A 19,507-nucleotide genomic window follows, 5' to 3' on the forward strand; every position below is an offset into this window, starting at 1 on the left:
TTTAATAACACCAACTTTTCTTTTTATCCGTGATAACATTTAACTGAATTTTGGCGGGTAATGAATTCGAGTTTTGTTCTGTTACCATAATATACCACTTAAAACCGGGGTATCTTAAATTTGCCCGTACTACTAGCGTTCGTAGCGGTATTCTGCTAGAACTATTTACAAAGTTGGAACGTCGGATAAGAGTCGTTGAGAATCCTGTTCTTTTTATCCGTGACTGGAATTAATTCTGGAAATTAGGTTTCTTGATAAAGTAATTAATAATAATAAATATTGGGACGACGCGCGACACTGGCACTGTCGCCCGTCTCCTGTATAGTGTATACTGCTCAGAAATTTGCTAATCAATTACGATTATAGAGACTAGAGTGCTCACATAAATCAAGGCGCAAAATGATTTAATTATTGTACAAGTGTACAAATGTACCTATGCAAAATTATATTAATATTTATTTGTTGAGTTGGTATAAAAATACCTAAATACAATTTTATAGTTTTGTTTTAGTTCATGGAACATTACTCCCCCTCCGTGTGTGGCGCTAGTGGCGTGAGGGGCGGAAAAATGGTAAGTCCGCCTCTGCACACAATTGACAAAACACTAAAGCGCCGTCCGTGGTAAAAATGGTTTTGTCTGTTGTATTATAAATAGCAATCCATGTTTTTATTAAAGTTGGAATAGTGCTTCGACTTTTCGGTACTTTAAAATTAATAAATTGTAATGAAATGAAAATTTTAATTTATAAATTTACGGAACGCGGATCACGAAATGATATATTGACACTAGCGCACAATTATTGACTGGCGATTATGCCCGACAACGGCAACGCGATGACACTACGCGGCGTGTTTACAAAATATAAGTCTAATAATGAAACCAGTCAGCATTGTTGCCGATGACCGTGTTGCGACTTGTGATAAACGAGATGTAATTTTAACATAAACTGTCCAAAAATATAACATACGGAAAATAACATTTATTTCCCAACAATAGGTACGTAATGAACTAATAATTTCTACGATGAAATAGAAACAAAATAATTGGCTTAATAAACTTTTATACAAAATATGCTTGAATATGCAAACATTTTCAAATATGCAGTCATCTCTAAAATATGCATTTATATGCAAAATAAACTTTTTTCTATGCATTATCTGTTACACAAATCGCCCACATTTCTTACTACCATCGATACACTCATTACAAATATGTAAATGCATACAAGTCCGGACTCTAGTTATTATTTATTAGCATTTACAGACTGCTTTATACAGTAAAACTTCCGTTAACGGTCACCTCTATGTAACGGTCAATTTTTTTGGTACCGTCGAGTGTTATCCTTGTGTTATTCTACCTCTGTAGGACGGGCACCTCTAAATAGCGGTCATTATTTACAGTCCCTTCAGTTACCGTTATATGGTAGTATATCTCTGGATTCGTTAGGATGTCCCCTTTTTGGGAAATGCATTTTGGATACTTACAATTTGCATAAAGTGGTGGTGAGGTCGAGTTGTCCAGAAAACGGTAAATTGGTGCAGGATTACATGGGTAAAATACTGGTTTTGCCACCACTACAAGTCTAATTCGCTTACCAGGGGACTTAAAACTGTTTGGGGGTATAGAGTAAATCATTTAGAGTCGAGGGATATCGTTTTCAAAACGGTACTACCAAATTTGGATTTTAAGTAATTTTATTTCATATTATAAGTGCCGGGCGGACACAACCAAAAAATAACCCACATTCTGAGCAGCGAAATTTCTTTAATTTTAAATGAACAAATTGATGATGATTTGTTAAAAGTTTTTTGGTTGAATATTGTTTCTCGCAAATCATGCATTTATATAAAGTTCTGTCACTATGAAACGTTTTCACATGGTAATTCAAATCTGATTTATAAAGGAAAGTGTGGTTGCATGTAAGACATTTATATGTCTTTCTTTTTTCATTGTGCGTTTCTAAGTGGCGCGATAATTTAGTTTTGCTGGATAGAACCTTATTACATGTAGGACAAACATGATTTTTGAAATGTGTCTCTAAATGTCTAGAGCACCACACTTCCCTTTTAAAATTTCTTACACAACCGGGATACGTGCACTTATAAATATGTATATCTGTAACATAGAATGTATCAGTGTCAGTATGGGAGGTGTATTTACTCTCTACTGTAATATAAAAATATTATGTAAAAATATTGTCATACATTTATTTGAAATAATGCAAGTGGTTAATAGGGCAGAAATTAACATGATAGAAAGTAAAATTTAAAAAAAATGTGGTACCTTGTGTCACAGGAGATTTGACTGCAGCTATTGCAACTGATGTTTGGTCTTCATGTTGATCTTATTCATCCATACTCTCTAAATCAGTATCACTATCTTCTGTATCAGTATCTGTATGGGAGGTGTATTCACCCTCTACTGTAATATAAAAATATTATGTAAAAATATTGTCATAAATTTATTTGAAATAATGCAGGTGGTTAATAGGGCAGAAATTAACATGATAGCAAGTAAAATGTAAAAAAAGGTGGTACCTTGTGTCACAGGAGATTCGACTGCAGCTATTGCAACTAATGTTTGGTCTTCACGTTGATCTTGTACACCCATACTCTCTACTGTAATTTAAAAATATTGTCATAAATTTATTTGAAATAATGCAGGTGGTTAATAGGGCAGAAATTAACATGATAGAAAGTAAAATTTAAAAAAAATGTGGTACCTTGTGTCACAGGAGATTCGACTGCAGCTATTGCTTGATCTTGTACATCCATACTCTCTACGTCAATATAAAAATATTATGTAAAATGTAAAAAAAATAAAATTATATAAAATGTCACTAAAAGTATATGGAAAAAAATTATCACCTTTTTTTTTGTTGTTACTGCACTCACATTCACAGTCAATGTTGTTTGGCCCAAAAAAATCATTGCCATAATCGGCTGTGATTTCTGTCTATAAGGGCCTACAAAATAAACTGGGGGGCACTGATTCAAACCTCACAAATCACGACTAACGATAATATTTTGAAATTTATTTATAGCTACTTATTACTAATTAGTACCTACAATTTTAATTTATTATATCATGTATCATGATAAAATGATTAATAATAGACTTATAGGTACAGCTGATGTATCTACATTCTATATAATTATATCACAGAAGTACAGAACTATAATATAATATGTTTGTAGTTATATAGGTGAAAAAATAAGTGTTCATGAAATTTCTAAACAACATATTCAAGCTGTTGAGGTTAGAAACATATGGTCACAAAACAAAACAATTGATAGTCAGTTAGAAACTCAGATTAATAAAGAGGCATTATTTTGGAAAAATGTTTTAACTCGACTAATAAAAATAATTTTGTTTTTAACGGCTGGAAACACTGCCCTTCGGGGCAATGAAGGAAGTACGAAACAACATTTGTCAGAAGGAAATTTTATGAGAACAGTTAAGTTGTGAAAAAACATGGCGCCATAGATCATGAAAATCTCATATATGAAGTGTTAGAATCATACAACCTAGATATTCAAAATTGTCGTGGTCAAGGTTACGACGGTGCCTCTGTTATGAGTGGTGCTTGGTCAGGGGTTCAACAAAGAATTTCATCTACTGTCTCAAATGCCCCATATGTTCATTGTTGTGCTCATAATCTTAACCTAGTTATTTGTGATGCTGCTAAATCAACCCATGTTGCAAGCAATTTCTTTACAACCATTCAATCGATTTACAATTTTTTTAGTTCTAGTGCTCCACGATGGAGTATCTTAGCATTTAATACAGAATTTGCCCACAGAATAAGACAAAAAGTCTTAAAAAAGGTATGTCCGACGCATTGGGAAGCGAGACATGAATCAGTTTCAGCCTTAAAAGAAAGATGCGTGGATGTTCTTAAATCCTTGACGTTTTACAGCTTATAACAAGCAAAAAATCAGAAGAGCGATGCATAGCTGTTTCTTTGAAAAAAAAAAAATTGAGTCTTTTGAGTTTGTTTTAATGCTTGGTTTGTGGGAGAGAGTTTTACGATCATTGCATGGAACGTCAAAAACATTACAGCAACATGATACAGATTTACAAGTAGCACGAAATCGATTAAATGATTCTTTTTCTTCAATTCAAAATCTACGTGATGACTACACTAATATTGTAAAATATGCTAAAGAAATGTGCAAAAAGTGGGGTGTACCTTTAGACATAGTTCAAACCAGACAACGACTAGCAACAAAAATTTTGACGAAGTTGATGGAGATCGCAGATTAAATATAACAAAAAGTAATTTTAAAATTAAAATTTTCTTACCACTTATTGACACTGTATTGAATCAGCTGGGGGTGAGGTTTGAAAGTTTAAAAGAAGTTTGTGATGTGTTTGAGTTTTTAAAGCCAGAATTAATAATCAAATCAAATAATCAAAAATTATAAAAAGTTGTTATGATTTTGTACTATTGTATAAATCAGATGTTGGTTCAGAGCTAGTAAGTCAAATTCTATCTCTAAAAGAAATTATTGTTAACAACAATTTAAAGTCCATCCGCGATTTGGCAATATTTATAGTACAACATGATTTTTAAACTAGCTATTCAGAAGTTTTAGCAGCTTGTATTCTTTTTTTGACTCTTCCAGTTACAGTTGCGACCGCAGAAAGATCATTTTCAAAATTAAAACTAATAAACAATTATTTAAGAAATTCAATGGGACAAACGCGCTTGTCAAACATAGCAGTGTTGAACATAGAACAACATCGTCCTGCTGAATTATCATTAGACAACATTTTATCACAGTTTTCCAACTTAAAAGTCAGAAGAATGAAGTTTCAGTAAACATTATTGTTTCAACTAATTTAAGTAATTGTTTTAACTTTCAATTTTTAAAAATGATAAAAAATTAACTTATTAAGTTTTGTCGTTATTTTGCTTATTTTGTTGATTGGTTTGGAAGATGTACCTACATTGCATAACAACTTTGGTTGACCTCTATGTTTTTGTAATTAAATTGGGTTATCATTCTAAAATTTTGAATTCTTATTTATTGATGTGCTTTGTGAATTTGTGAATTTTAAAATATGCTTTAATATACATATTGATGTACATTTGAATTACTAGATGAAAAAGGGTTGGAAAATGAAACCATTAACAAGTGGTCTGCCATGATAAAAAATGGGGCACTAAATCTCAGTCGCCCTGGGGCCCAAAAATAGTAGTTGCGGTACTGCAACAAACTGTTGTTTATAATTAACATGTTTGATGTACGAGTATACGTCTAATTAATAAATAATGGTTTATTGTTTTTATAATTTCTGTTAATTTATATAAAAATCAGAATTTTAAATATTATACATACAGATTATTAGATTAACAATATATTTTATAGTATATTGATAACGTCTTATTACTTATTTAATGTGTATGAATTCTTGATTCAGTTATACAGATAATTATATCAATAAATAGTTGTTATTGACTCAATGTATATGTTCTGTTGAATTAATGAATGCAATATTAATGTACAAAATTATATTTATATTTTATTTCATTAACAAATTCAAAATATTACAATATTATTATAATAAAACAATATATGCTATATAATAATAAATAATTTATACAATATAATATTTTTAATTCATTCAATAGTAAATAATTAAAAAAAATGTTATTACATAGATATTGTTATTCTTAATTACATGAATAAATGTTAACAAACTAAACCAAGTTAAGAATACAGAGTTTAGTTAATACAAGACAATTTTAATAATAATAATAATAATAATACAAATTGGTAATACCAAAACAAAAACATAAAAAAACATATTATTGTTTTTTAAAAGCTTAAAGCAAAATAAAATATAATTATGATAAAACAGTATATAAATTATAAATAGTATAAATTTAAATCACTTAAAAGTAAAAAATTTAAAAAAAGTTATTACATATTACCTACATTGTTATTCTTAATTACATAAATAAATGTTGACAAACTAAACCAAGTTATAACAAACATACTAGGTGTTCATTTTTAAAAGCTTAAAGCAAAGTAAAATATAATCATGATAAAACAGTATATAAATACTATATATGTATATAATCACTCAAGAGTCAAGAGTAAATAATTTAAAAAAAAGTTATTACATATTATATTGTTATTCTTAATTACATAAATAAATGTTGACAAACTAAATCAAGTAATAACAAACATACTAGGTGTTCATTTTTAAAAGCTTAAAGCAAAGTAAAATATAATCATGATAAAACAGTATATAAACTTATTAGGTACATATTATATTGTTATTCTTAATTACATGAATAAATGTTGACAAACTAAACCAAGTTAAGAATACAGAGATAATATATGTAGTTAATACAGGATAATTTTAATGAAATAAAAATAGGTATTTAAATTTCAATCAAATTTATATTTATAAAATTTAAACTTTAATAAAAATGTATTATCATCAAGATAAGTATATGCATGATTAAAATTAATGAGAATTCGTTTGCAAATATTCTAAAAGAATATGAACTTTTGAGTAACCCTTTGAGCTTTTAAAATTATAAAAAAAACATTCTAAAAATGTGTAAAACATATTTGATTCCTCGGGGAATTGTAAATCAAAAAGATATATAGTTTTAAAACAAATATCCAATGCTTTTAAGACACTTTTAAAATTGTAACGCACTCCATCGAAGAAAAGAAAGATATCTGTGATGGAGAAGAGCTCCTGGACGATCATAGAGAGTCGTACTGGTAGATTGATGCCTGGGATTTCGGACCTGACTTTCATTTTTCCCATGACGATTTTATAATGCTTCCCCCAGGGATCGCGTTCTACTTCCACCTACTACCACCGCACTCAGGCCCTGTCAAGCCACGGGTGCTTTGCTGAATATCTTCACCGCATCGGCAATCGGTTGAAGAAAATTTTCCTGCAAGTGGCGAGTAAAAAGAATCAACACTTTTTCATTTTCAAGGAGTTACTCTTCGCGAAAAACGAGCATGGGAGATACCAGGTAATGATACCACAGTCAATGAATCAAGCCATCGTCCAAGAGATCCATGAGAGGTACGGACACATGGGTACATCCAAGATATACCAAATACTTAAATTACAATACAAAATGGTTAACATGTATCGAATCATTAAAGCATGCGATATATGTCAGAAGGCGAAATGTAATAATCAAATGGCCAGGGGACCAACTATCAGCATACTACCCGACAAACCACTACAGTTGGTATCACTTGACCTAATGGGACCACTACCAAGGGGACAGCGAGGAGCGAAATATATCCTTGCTATACTTGATGTGTTCTCAAAGTTTATACAACTGTATCCAATCAAGAAGGCAACCGCTGCCACCATCTTGAGTAAAATCACCGATGAATATTTTCCCAGGATCGGAAAAATCGACCAATTACTCATCGACAACGGAACCCAGTTCCATAGCAAACAGTTGTTCAGACAACTGACAGCCTTGGGAATCCGGATTCGACACACCACGAAATACCATCCAGAAAGCAACCCCGTGGAGCGTGTCAAACGAGAGATAGGTCGAATGCTCCGTACTTACTGCTACTCCAAGCACACCAATTGGGTGAAATGGCTCCCCGATATAGAATATTGGATCAACCATTCACACCACAGTTCTACCGGATACACGCCACACCAAACGCTATACGGACAAGAACCCAACACAATGATAGCACCACAAGTATTATTTCCAGATCATGAACAGGAAGTCAATCATGAAGGAGTCATTGAGATCGTCAAGAAAATATTAAGAAGTAAAGCAGACACAAGGAACCGCATCAAAGACCAGTCTAAGAAGTTCATCCAATTCCAAGCCGGCCAACAAGAGCTGATCAAAGAGCATAAACTGTCATCAGCCGAAGACCGCGAAATACATAAATATTTCCTACTTTACCGAGGACCCTACACTATAGTACAAGCAAGTGACAATAACACCGTACTGGTGGAAGACTCAATTGGACAAATAATCAGGTGCAACGTCAAGAATGTCACTATGACTCATTACACAAGAAGGATGAAGACTTGTGCAGGAAAATCCTGTGATCAATCTTTCTCTTTCCTAATTAAATCCAATAAATAATTTTCTGTTGACCATGACTTTATTCCTATTAGGCCGAATACCAGCCAGAGGAATCATGAATCCCAACTCTTTCCAACTATTATCCGAAGAATACACTGACGAAGAATTCCTGGAGCTGTTCGGCAGCGAGTATTTGACTTTGGATAGCGAGTATCAAGCCGTAGCTTAATTGCAAAAAATTACCGCAACCAAATCACCGATTGAACAAAGAAAAGCTCAAGCTCGGTATGAGCGTGAAAAGGCCGCCAAACTCACACAATATTTACTAGAGCTGCACTGCCACCTTTGGCTGAAGAACAAGAACCAGTAACAAAAAGTTGAAGAGGGACATGTATCGAGCGACATGCCTAGAAATCCGTCGTCAACGTCGCCCTTGTCATGGATCTACATCATCAGCCACTACATGGAACAAAAAAAAAAAAATGATGATCCCATTCAAGAACCACACTTAATCAATCGATCAATCAAAATTCAACGTCCTTACTGTCTCTCTACTAGATTTTCATTTATTAATATTTCGGACAATCATATCAAAATTCAAAATCAAAAATTAATCAATAAAAAAGGGGACATGTAACGAGACAGAAACACCTATACGCAAAATACCTGTAAATACCGAACATACGATGTTCGCTGTACTCGTAAAAGCAATGAGTAGGTACCGCCACGCCGCCGGACGACTAGTCAAATACTACTGGTCGTCGTTCGCGTGAACGTGTGTGACTGGCACGCGCACTAGATGGTGCGTCACTCACCACTCTTTTCGCCGTGTGCGTACCAGCGACAATTGCTACATTAATACTTAAAGTTATCGGCCCTACGAAGTTATTAACCATATACCGCGTCGAACTTACATCATACCAGCAAGAACAATCGTTGATACCACTAAAGGATATCATCGAATACCATCAAACCGCAATCATGCAAAACCGTCATTATGATACACGGCCGCCGCCGGGATCATTTGTTTATAGATCCCGAGGCCGCGGAAAAAAGCAAGTATGTTTTCGACATCAGTCCGCGCCTCCACTCTCCGCCGTGTCTGGGACCTATTCGCTAGGTTCATAGAGCACGGTCGAGAAGCAGTTTCCGGGCCATGGTTCCAAAAATTTAATAAAACCTCGTCTAGAGAACGGTCGAGGAATATTTTAGAAATACATATTTCTTCAGTACATATGATTGAACAAACATTTTATAAAAACCGAAATTTTTATAATATTATACCAGTGTCAAAAGTCCAAATTTTAAAAAAGTGCTTCGACGGTTCTCTAGAGGAGATGTTAAGAAATTTAGTAATTTTTACAACATTAAAATCGGTTAATACAAAGTCTCACAATCTTGTCACTACGAAGAGTTAAAAAAATTATTTTTCTTTTACCGACTAGAACCACCTTAATAACATTAATGTACATAGGTAAATAAATTTAATTTGATGATCAACTTACATAGTTGGGTCGCACACCACTATTTTATACGGCTGCGGTACATTGTCAGCCAATTTTGACCTTACCAAGGACGAGAATGCGGCATAGTGAATCATTTCAGACTTTGGAAATGCCCAAATGAATGAATCAAGGCCCATTGCCACTGTGTCATTAATTTGGGCTTCCAAAGTCTGAAAAAATTTCACATCATCGCCCTGTATTGCCCATATTATGAAGGTATCACAGACTCGGACGACCTGTCCTAGGCGCACCGTCGCCCACAACCTGTAATATACATCGAAGTAAAATACAATTTAAGTACACTATTGAACGTTTTGTATATTGACACAAATTTAAATATAAAAACAATGAAATTACCCTGGCGTTAAAAGTTGATTTGCTAAACATATTTGGTATAACGTATTGGTTCACGCGTACGTTATTTCAACGGGTAACATTTTGACTGTGGAATTCGTCCAAACATTAAAAAAATCGATTCGCTCCTTCTCTATTGAGGCCACATGGTGAGATGGTATCTGAAACTACATAAGTTACATATTATTTTAATATTTTATACATTGCAGTAGGTATAATGTATATAAATGGTTTAATGGTTAATAAAAATGAAATCTTACGTTTTCGGGATCGCATACAGTGACTTTTATCTGCAGGTCATCACTACCGTCAAATGTCGTCTTCAATAAAGCATGGACTTGGTACCAATTAATTCGATCTAAGGTACAGCCCAGTTTCGGGATAACTAAAGAATTAATTGACAATTCTATCAATCTATTCCTTAACTGGACCAATATGGTGGCTAAGGACTGGAGAGTTGGTTTCTGGTTGGGAATTGTATAGTAAGTTATATTTATTGAGCTGCAGTGATCATTAAACCAATACATATATATTATTGTATATATATTATTAGCCTGAGTCATGACTACAATAATTTAAAGTAAATAAAGAATTTATCTTAAATTAATATGATATTAAATAGAATGATTATCCATTCTGATCTACCACAATTCAATTACTAAAAGAACTCGGAAATTACAATGTCTTTATTTAATATTATCAATATAGAATTATAATACAAAATTACTTTTTGATATTATTTTTAATTTAATTTATCTTTAATTATACTTTTTATGTGGATGGTATTGGTTCTTCTTGTTCCTTATTTCCCGTACCATAATTTAAAGTGTACCATTCGTAGAAAATGAAACTTTTAGCAATAATAATAAATTTCATGAATATCATGGATTAATATTATACAAATAAATACCCTGTTATTTCAGAAGGTATTACATTATAAGTTGTTTTTGATGATTGTAATAGAGCTAAATATTTTACACCGAGCAATTCATTAATTCGAACCCGTTCTATTTTTATGATTTTATCAGTTTCTCCAAGGAATTTATCTGTATCTTCATTCCATACGGTTAGTGTTATCTAGAAAATGTAAAAATATTAATGGTTTTTTATTTTCTTGTTTTTATTATTGAAGCCTTGATTATTACTGACATCAATTAAATGTATATTATTTTTTTTAATTCTTTCCCATCTCTTGAATATATCGTGTTTATTTCTCCAATTTTTTCAACCACCGCTATATCTAGAATTTTTTTTTATAAATTTCGTTTCATTGAATATATCATAAATACATAGGTTTAATTATAGTGGTATCCTATAGAGAGTGAATGTTTTACTTATAACAGTATGGTTTTCTAGATTTGAAATATTTTTTAATCTTGTGAACATTGATTCTTCTGATTTCTCACATATTAGGTATTGTTGATATTTCCTTCAAAATATTCAATTTGTTCAATATCCCATAACATAAGCGATATCTAAATACAAATTCGACCAGGCATAAAAAATATAAAAAATAATAACATGTATATAATTATAATTGTGTTTATCACCTTTGAATCTGTGTCATCAATTAATGTAATTTCCTTCCTTTTTAGTTTTAATCCCTTGATTGATATTGAGGTTTGCACATTCCCAATGGTTTTGATGATACCAATTATATCTAAATATAGGGTTTCTTTTATGTCTCTTTTTATATTTTGTATTGTATGATTTAAAATTTACCTATTGTCTTGTTTTGTTTTACATCATGTATATTTTTAAATTTGATGATTTCATACTCAAATTTTTTTATGGCACTTAGATCAATTTAAATTATTTCGACTTCGGATTTCTCAGTTAATAATATCTCGAATTCATGACCTAGATGATTGAAATTTGAATTTGCCCTTCGGATTGACCCATTGGTTACAGAGTAAAATTTTTGGTTCTAAAAATATCGAAATACATACAGGGTGATTGATTAAGCGTAAAACACTTCTTATCTCAAGAAGTATTCACTTTAAAAAAATTTTTTTTTTTCAAAATTTTAGATCTACGCTGTTCTAGAATTATATATATTTTTTTTATATTTTTCACTCTTATATTTATTAGGTAAACCACCACCAACTTTTGATTTTTAAATGGCAACCCATACAAAATTGTTTATAAATTAACAAGGCTAATTTTATTATGAATTTTCACGTTCGAATTTTCATTTTTCGTTAATCCGTTGTCGAGATCTGTGGCTCCCAAACACAGGTAAATGATATTTTTATGTATTGAATTGGCTCCCAAGATTTATGCATTGAGTTGGCTCCCTCGACATATATTTTATAAATTCATTGGTTATAAAAATTGTTGGAAAATAAATTAAACTATCCATAAAACTAATTTAAAATACAAATATTACATTTAATAGTCAATCAAAATTGTTTGAAAATAAATTAAAATAATAATAAAAAATAAAATTAATAAAAAATAATTTAATAAAAATATACAATATTAGGTATACAATATTTATGTACTATAATTTAATATACAAATATTCACTGACCTGCACTTAATATTATTTAGTAGGCTTAAATTTGTTTGCAAGAATTTTTATATATTCAAATCATGATACTATACCATTGTCATATTTCTGAATTTGACTGTCTATAAATTGTATTTTTTCTTGAATTTTTTTTTTGTCTACATTGGAGCTTCTTATTATAATTTCAGTATCCGCTTGAATACCAAACAATACATCCAAGAAACTGTAAATATTTGGGTGCGGAGAACTAAATTGGGAATTAAATTTAGAGTGAAAAGATTCACATGAATTAGTTGTACGACAGACACTACTGCTTTTTTCTGCCCAATTGTGAGGTGGAAATAAAGAATTATTTTCAATATAATTTTCAACTAAGTAGTCCATAAATTTTATATTTTTTTCATTATTTGGTTGTATCTCAGCTAGTTCGAATGAAAAGCAATCACCGACTGATTGCGGATCTAGAAATGGTAAACCAAATATATACGTCAAATATTCACCAATTTCTGTTTTTTTTTTTCATATTCTGTAGAAAGGCCCAGTTTTTGGATTATTCTGTACCATGATTGCCCTAAGTGAAACCGACAGCCACGAATTTCACTCAACGGCCAAACTTCATTTATTGCGTTATGTATAGCAACTTCAATATCAACATACATTTTTTTTATTTCGAATTGATTTTTATAATTTTAACAATAATTATTGATAATTTTAAAAATTTTTATGTACGATTGTTGATCTTTATCTTTTAGTAAAGTAAAAACCAAAGGTATAGTGATTATTTCTTATTACGTGGACTGTGAAAAACTGGTAGAAAAATTTTGTACAACACGAGAAAGTACCATCAACATATATTGTAGTCAACTTACCTAAAAATTTTAAATTTCCTTCTGTGCTAAAGGATAACACTCCTTTTTCCGCATCATTCGTTTGTAAAAATTGTTTACTCTCATATGTTTTTATATCCATGGTTTGTGAAATATCATGCACTTCTTGTCTATTTTTGGGTAATTTTGGACGTACTAAAGCTCGATCTTGTAGCATATTATGTTTGATGTATTTAACATCTTGCGTTGTAATTGAATTTGTTGAATTTTCCCTTAAGTACGAATGCAACAATTTAGAAGGGCGTTCACATATACTTTCGATGGCTTTTCTTTTCAGTCCGTTACTAATAATTTGGCGTTCAAGTTTGTTTTCTTCTGGATTGTGGCTATGATTAAGATTGGACGATTCCCATACAACATTTTCGTTTTTACAAATTCTTAAATAAGCTGTGCATCCTCGTTTAATACATTTGAATCGTTTAAATTCATTTTGGAGAAGCTTACGATAGCTAAATTTAAACTTATTTACTATAAAAATTAATTCTCCCTTTTCACTAAACATTTTTTCGACCGAATTCATTTTATATTAAATATATGTAGGTACGAAATGTGACAAATTGCAATGAACTGCGAGTGATTGAGACGAACTGCGGTTATTGCGACGGATTGCGACGAACTAATGATATATGATATAATTATGACCACTTATAATGCGTTATCGGATTAACGATTAGATAATTGCAAACAGTATATCCGGCCCTGTGTCGCTAAAAATATTAAAGTCGCGTACTTTTCCAACTTTTATATTATGAGAACCACTTGTTGAAAATTATACTGGGAGCCAATTCAATGATTCTTTTCTGGGGAGCCAATTCAATGGTCACCGTCGAGATATAGCTCCTCAAAGATGGGTGATTTTGGGATGTTTTCATGGGTAAATATGTTATACCTAGTCAGTAGGTACCGCAGCAATTTGGATTTTTATGCCCCAGAGTAATAGATATTACACTTTTCAAATCATTTCAAGTAGGTACAGTAAGCTTATAAGTTGTTTCCCTAAATGTATTGTAAAATGCCCATTTAGTAGGGTGTCCACCGTTTGCCACACTGAAAGTTATTGCGGCACTGCTGCATTTCTCATAATAATACTTATCAATTATAAATACCAGAAGCTAAAAGTAATAAACTCGATATCGTTCGAACCCCAAATATAATAGCGATAACCGTTGTACCTACTCGCTACAATAACTTATTATCATATTATAAGTAATTGGACCATTACTGTCACATATCCATAAACACGTATAATCCCCACAACCCCGCTACATACAAAGTCCTGTCTGATGAACATCGAAGAAAACAGTGTTGCCTGATTAGCGATGGGGCTGGGACAGATTTCCCGATTTTGATAACAGCGAGTTATCACCAAAATCAAATTTCGGGAGATCGGTTATGCCAACCTTAGAAACATAAATTTCCCACACAAAAATATTATTTTTTTTACCTAACCAGCGTTTCCAACATAAAAATACAAAAATCTTAATTTAAACTAGCTAAAAACGCTAAAAACCTAACTACCACTTATCAATTATAACTACAGGTTATCAATAGCCGAATTTCAAAATCAATGGCCAATATGCAGACTATGGGGCTTATATTATAAATACACTTTATAAATATCCAGTAATCAATATTCTTGTAAAGTATTTGAGTAAATGTACTTAAATACTTTTATAGTATTTAGAATACTTTTTAAATCCTTTTTGGTTTAATTATTTGGAAAGTATTTTAAATACTGTCTTGGACGTATTTGTATTTGAAAATTCAAAAGAATTATTTGTCGGTCGTCACTTTTTTTTTTAATTATTATACTATTTTATTTATAATAATATTAACAACTGTTTAATTAGGTACCTATTATTAAAGAATTTCTATAATACAACAAGTCTTATTTATTTTCATTTTTCGGTATACAATTGAAAGTGGTACAAAAAGTTCTAATAATATCTATGTGAATGTATCATGACAATTTTAAATTAGTAATTACAACATTAATTTAGCAAACTAACTAGTAGAAAAGTAAAATAAAAAAAAAAGTATTTGAAAAGTATTTAAATACATGGCAAGTATTTATATTTTGTTCTTGTTAAATGTATTTTAAATACTTTCTGAATGAATGTATTTGTATCTGTATTTAAATACAATTTTAAAAGTATATTTTACAAGACTGTAAATATCCATTATTCTAATGGGTGTCTCAGCCTATGGAGCTACTCACCCAAAGTTACAAACCTTTAAAACTTGAATGCTCAAAATTGTTTGTTCATGACACAACTAGTGAATCTTTATAACACAGAATTCATAATAATTTTGATTATTCTTAATTAACTATTGATAAAATAAGAATAGTATGTATAATTTGTACTCCTTTATATACCAATGACATTACAAAGCTGCTATAGAAATACATTATTGAGTGATATACATTTCCAATAACAATATGATGCAACATATGTTGAATATCATTGTGTAATGCTATTAATATTATGTTCAACAATAGTTATTTGTTTTAAATGCAGTTTCAAAAACTTACATACATAGGCTCAAATAGAGAGGAGGTAGGGGCTAAGCCCCCAAACATTTCCTAAATGTTGTTATAAGCTTATTCAATATTATCAAAGTAAGGCTTTAGCCATGCCCAAATCTCAAACACTATTTGCGCTTATGCATACATATTAATATCAATTGTAAATTCATCAGAATGTATAAACAGTATAAAACTTAAAAATTGCATTTACTTGCCTAAATTCTATATATATTTTATGTATAAGGTACATAGTTACATAAGATACAAACATAAGTAATGTATAAATTATAAAATTGTATATATGTATTAAAAAAAATTATATAGCTGAAATTTAAAATATAAATATAATATATATATTTTTCGTCAAAGTTTATCAATAAATAGAATAAAAAAATACATTTAAGTATGAAGTGAAGAATACACTGTTGATTAATTTTTTTCAAATAAATGAACTGGTTCAGACAGTACAGTGAATCATTTTCTTATGATTCATAAGAATCATAATTTATTTATTTGTAACCACCACTGACCAGTTCATTTAATTGAATCATTAGTCAATTCTAATGCGAGTTGTTTGTTATCATAGTTATACAAAATTTAATTAAATGAATACAAAATAATTTTTTATATGAATATAAAATATCCAGTATACAAGAAATCACTATTTCTATTTTTTGGTTTTTATACATCAAATTTGACTTTAAATAATATAAGAAAATTAGATTGTTGACACATTAAAAAAACAGTAAATAAAAATCATCTACATCTTATATGGAGTTTAGTAAAAAGTAATAATAATTAATATATTTAGTCTCAATTATCTACACACCAAGTATCTATTTAGTTTCATTTTTTATTTATTTAAAACCAACAAACCATGTTTAGTAATCAAAGGTGAGATATTTATCAATAGAGTAATATGGTTGGAAACTGGCTGGACAGTGATGTGATATGATATTTAATCTTTTAGTCGGGTGAATATTTAAACATAAATTCAATCAACCAACCAGGGAAATTTTATTTTAGCACATTGAAAATGTCAATTTGTTTCTTGAATTAAATTTTAACCGTTTCTCGTTTTAGTTCATTGTATCTATTAATAAGAAAAATGTCAATGCCCTATAATTCAATTATAGTAAAAATATTAACTTCAAAAAACACAACATTTTTTGCGAGGGGTAAACACCTTGGGGGTAATCAGTGTACAAGGTGATGGTTATCATAGGGGTAATCATGGGTAATCATAGGTAATCTTTGTAGTGAATCATGGGTAATCATAGGTATAATCATTGAAATCAGTAATCTGGTGTACAAAACTTCTGTCAGGTATTTACCCCTCGATTTTTTGTTTGTTTTTTTTCAATGTTTTATTTGTAATATCTATTTATTAGATTTTGTAATTTGTTATTTAGTTTTATAAAATAGTAAGTTTTTATATATCAAGTGTCAGAAATAGCTGAAGTGGATTGTTATGAACGAGACATCTAGAATCTAAATATATATTCTATTATAATTTATTTTTCATTTATCCTACATATAATATATAATATTAGGGTCTTGTCCTTGAGTATAGGTAGGTGCAACGTTTTAACGTTATTAATTATTATTAAAGTGTTAATATTAATAAGGCAGAATTGAAATCCCCACTCATGGTACCCAATTTATTTAGTTGTGCCCTAGCCACAGTATGGCACCGATTCTGACACGGATTACAGAATAACACAATATTATTATAGATAAATATATACACCAGGATATATCTGAAATGGTATTTACAACTCTTTGTAGTATTACTTCATTTTTTCAAGGATGAACCTCGAAGTTGAAGCTAGATGCCCATTTGATTCATTACTTGTAAACCGCACTGTGGAACTGTTAGCGGAAACGGTTTTTAACAGAATAATCTCTTTAATGGCTTAGGTACACGCATACACCAGTTACTGAATCTTGCTGACTAAAATTGGAAAAAAAAAACAACTATATTAATTAAATTATTTTGAAAATTGTATTAATTTAATGGGTCAATATCATATAAAAAATCAATGTAGTAAAATAGTAACCAATCAACATTATACATAGTCCCAACACAGTTTGTTTCAATATAGTAAAATAGCAAACATCCTTGTGTTATAGTTTTGAACCTATAGTGTATACGTCTTGTATTATCTATAATTATCTATGCCTTATAGAAGAAAATAAAAAAATAACCATATAAATATGTAAAATTTTTAATATTATGAATTATTAGTAACTCCATTATCAATTTACCATTATTATAAAGTTTAACAATAAGGGCCATAGTCAATGCTTAAGAATAAGTATTGCTTAAGTAAATTTTGGTAATTTAAAAAATAAAAAATGTACGATAGTAACTAAAAGCAATGCTTAAAGTATAATAGGTCTCGACGATCCTTAGTTTAAGTAATACTATTTCTTTTCTTAGCCCAAAGTCTCGTTTATGAATCTCATTTGAGTCATAAGTAGGTTTAGCTTAAGCAATACTTATTCTTAAGCATCAACTATGTTAACAGTCCTAAACAATTACAAAATCTCAGATGTTAAATTCACATCAGACTGCAACTTTGAAAGATAAATAATTATAATTTTAATGTATCTGTTAAGTTGTTTCAGATGTATCACAACTTATAAGTAAATATTATTATTGAGTTTAAGAACTTACATGATTTGAGTTATAAGGTTTGAATGTGATTGTTGTAACTTGTAAATGGCATATTAGGTTTAACTTGGTTTTTGCAATGGTTTTCATTCTTGGTAGATTCATTTTTTCTAGAAATAATACACTGTTGTAAACTATAAAATGTACAACATACCTAATACGCAGGCAGGTTAGTAGCCAAAAACTAACTACGACTTACGAAAATTACATTTAAGGTGAACTGTTTAAATTTGTAATTTGTATACCGCACACGATAGTGAACATTTTGTTTAATTATTTATGCAGAACCTACTTAAAAAGTAAAAAAAATAATTATTATTAATTAATAAATTTAAAAAAAACGAATAATATTGTTATTTAAATAATGAATTGAACATAACCTCAATTATTGTTAACTGACATTTTAAGTGATAACCATCTAAAACCTGAACCGTGGTTAAACTAATTAATAGTTCGTTATCATAATTTACAATCTATGATTATTTGATAAAGCGAATTTTGCATGGGTTTTTGGTTTTTTTTTGGTTTTTGAAAGCTATCTATTTAACTACTGGAAAATTCGTCACACCGACTATTTAAACGGAATCTCCATAAAATTCTCTATTGATAAACTTTACATTTCACAATTTTTCGTTCTCCTATGTGGGATTAATCACATCCACAAGCAGACGACCACAATAGTTCTGAATAGAGCACATACCTATAATATTATAATATACATCTGTAATTTACTAATTTACTATACGTTCATACCTATTGTCCAGCGTTAGTAGATTTCAAGACATGTCATATTATAGTATTATAACAAAATACATTTAGTTATAATCATTTTTGAGACGTATACATCATAAACTTTGATGATTGAAATTTAAAGTTCATCAATTATATAAACAATTGTTCATGTTTAACATTTAACACCCTTAATTAGATTAATTTTTGATGTAACTATATGAATTAATAACTACTTCTAGGAAAACTACTGGTATAGAAA

General features: G+C 30.1%; 1 long non-coding RNA gene across 1 annotated transcript; it reads right to left on the reverse strand.

Moving 5' to 3' along the window:
- Positions 1-16,259: 16,259 nt before the first annotated feature.
- Positions 16,260-18,828, reverse strand: LOC115034696. The gene is made up of 3 exons (XR_003840015.1): positions 18,716-18,828; positions 18,520-18,626; positions 16,260-17,793 (listed from the first exon to the last, which is right to left on the reverse strand). It is a non-coding gene; the product is annotated as an uncharacterized LOC115034696 (long non-coding RNA).
- Between the last annotated feature and the right edge of the window lie 679 nt (positions 18,829-19,507).

This window comes from Acyrthosiphon pisum, unplaced genomic scaffold, assembly GCF_005508785.2.
Source record: "Acyrthosiphon pisum isolate AL4f unplaced genomic scaffold, pea_aphid_22Mar2018_4r6ur Scaffold_20679;HRSCAF=21809, whole genome shotgun sequence".
Classification (NCBI taxonomy): Eukaryota; Metazoa; Arthropoda; class Insecta; order Hemiptera; family Aphididae; genus Acyrthosiphon; species Acyrthosiphon pisum.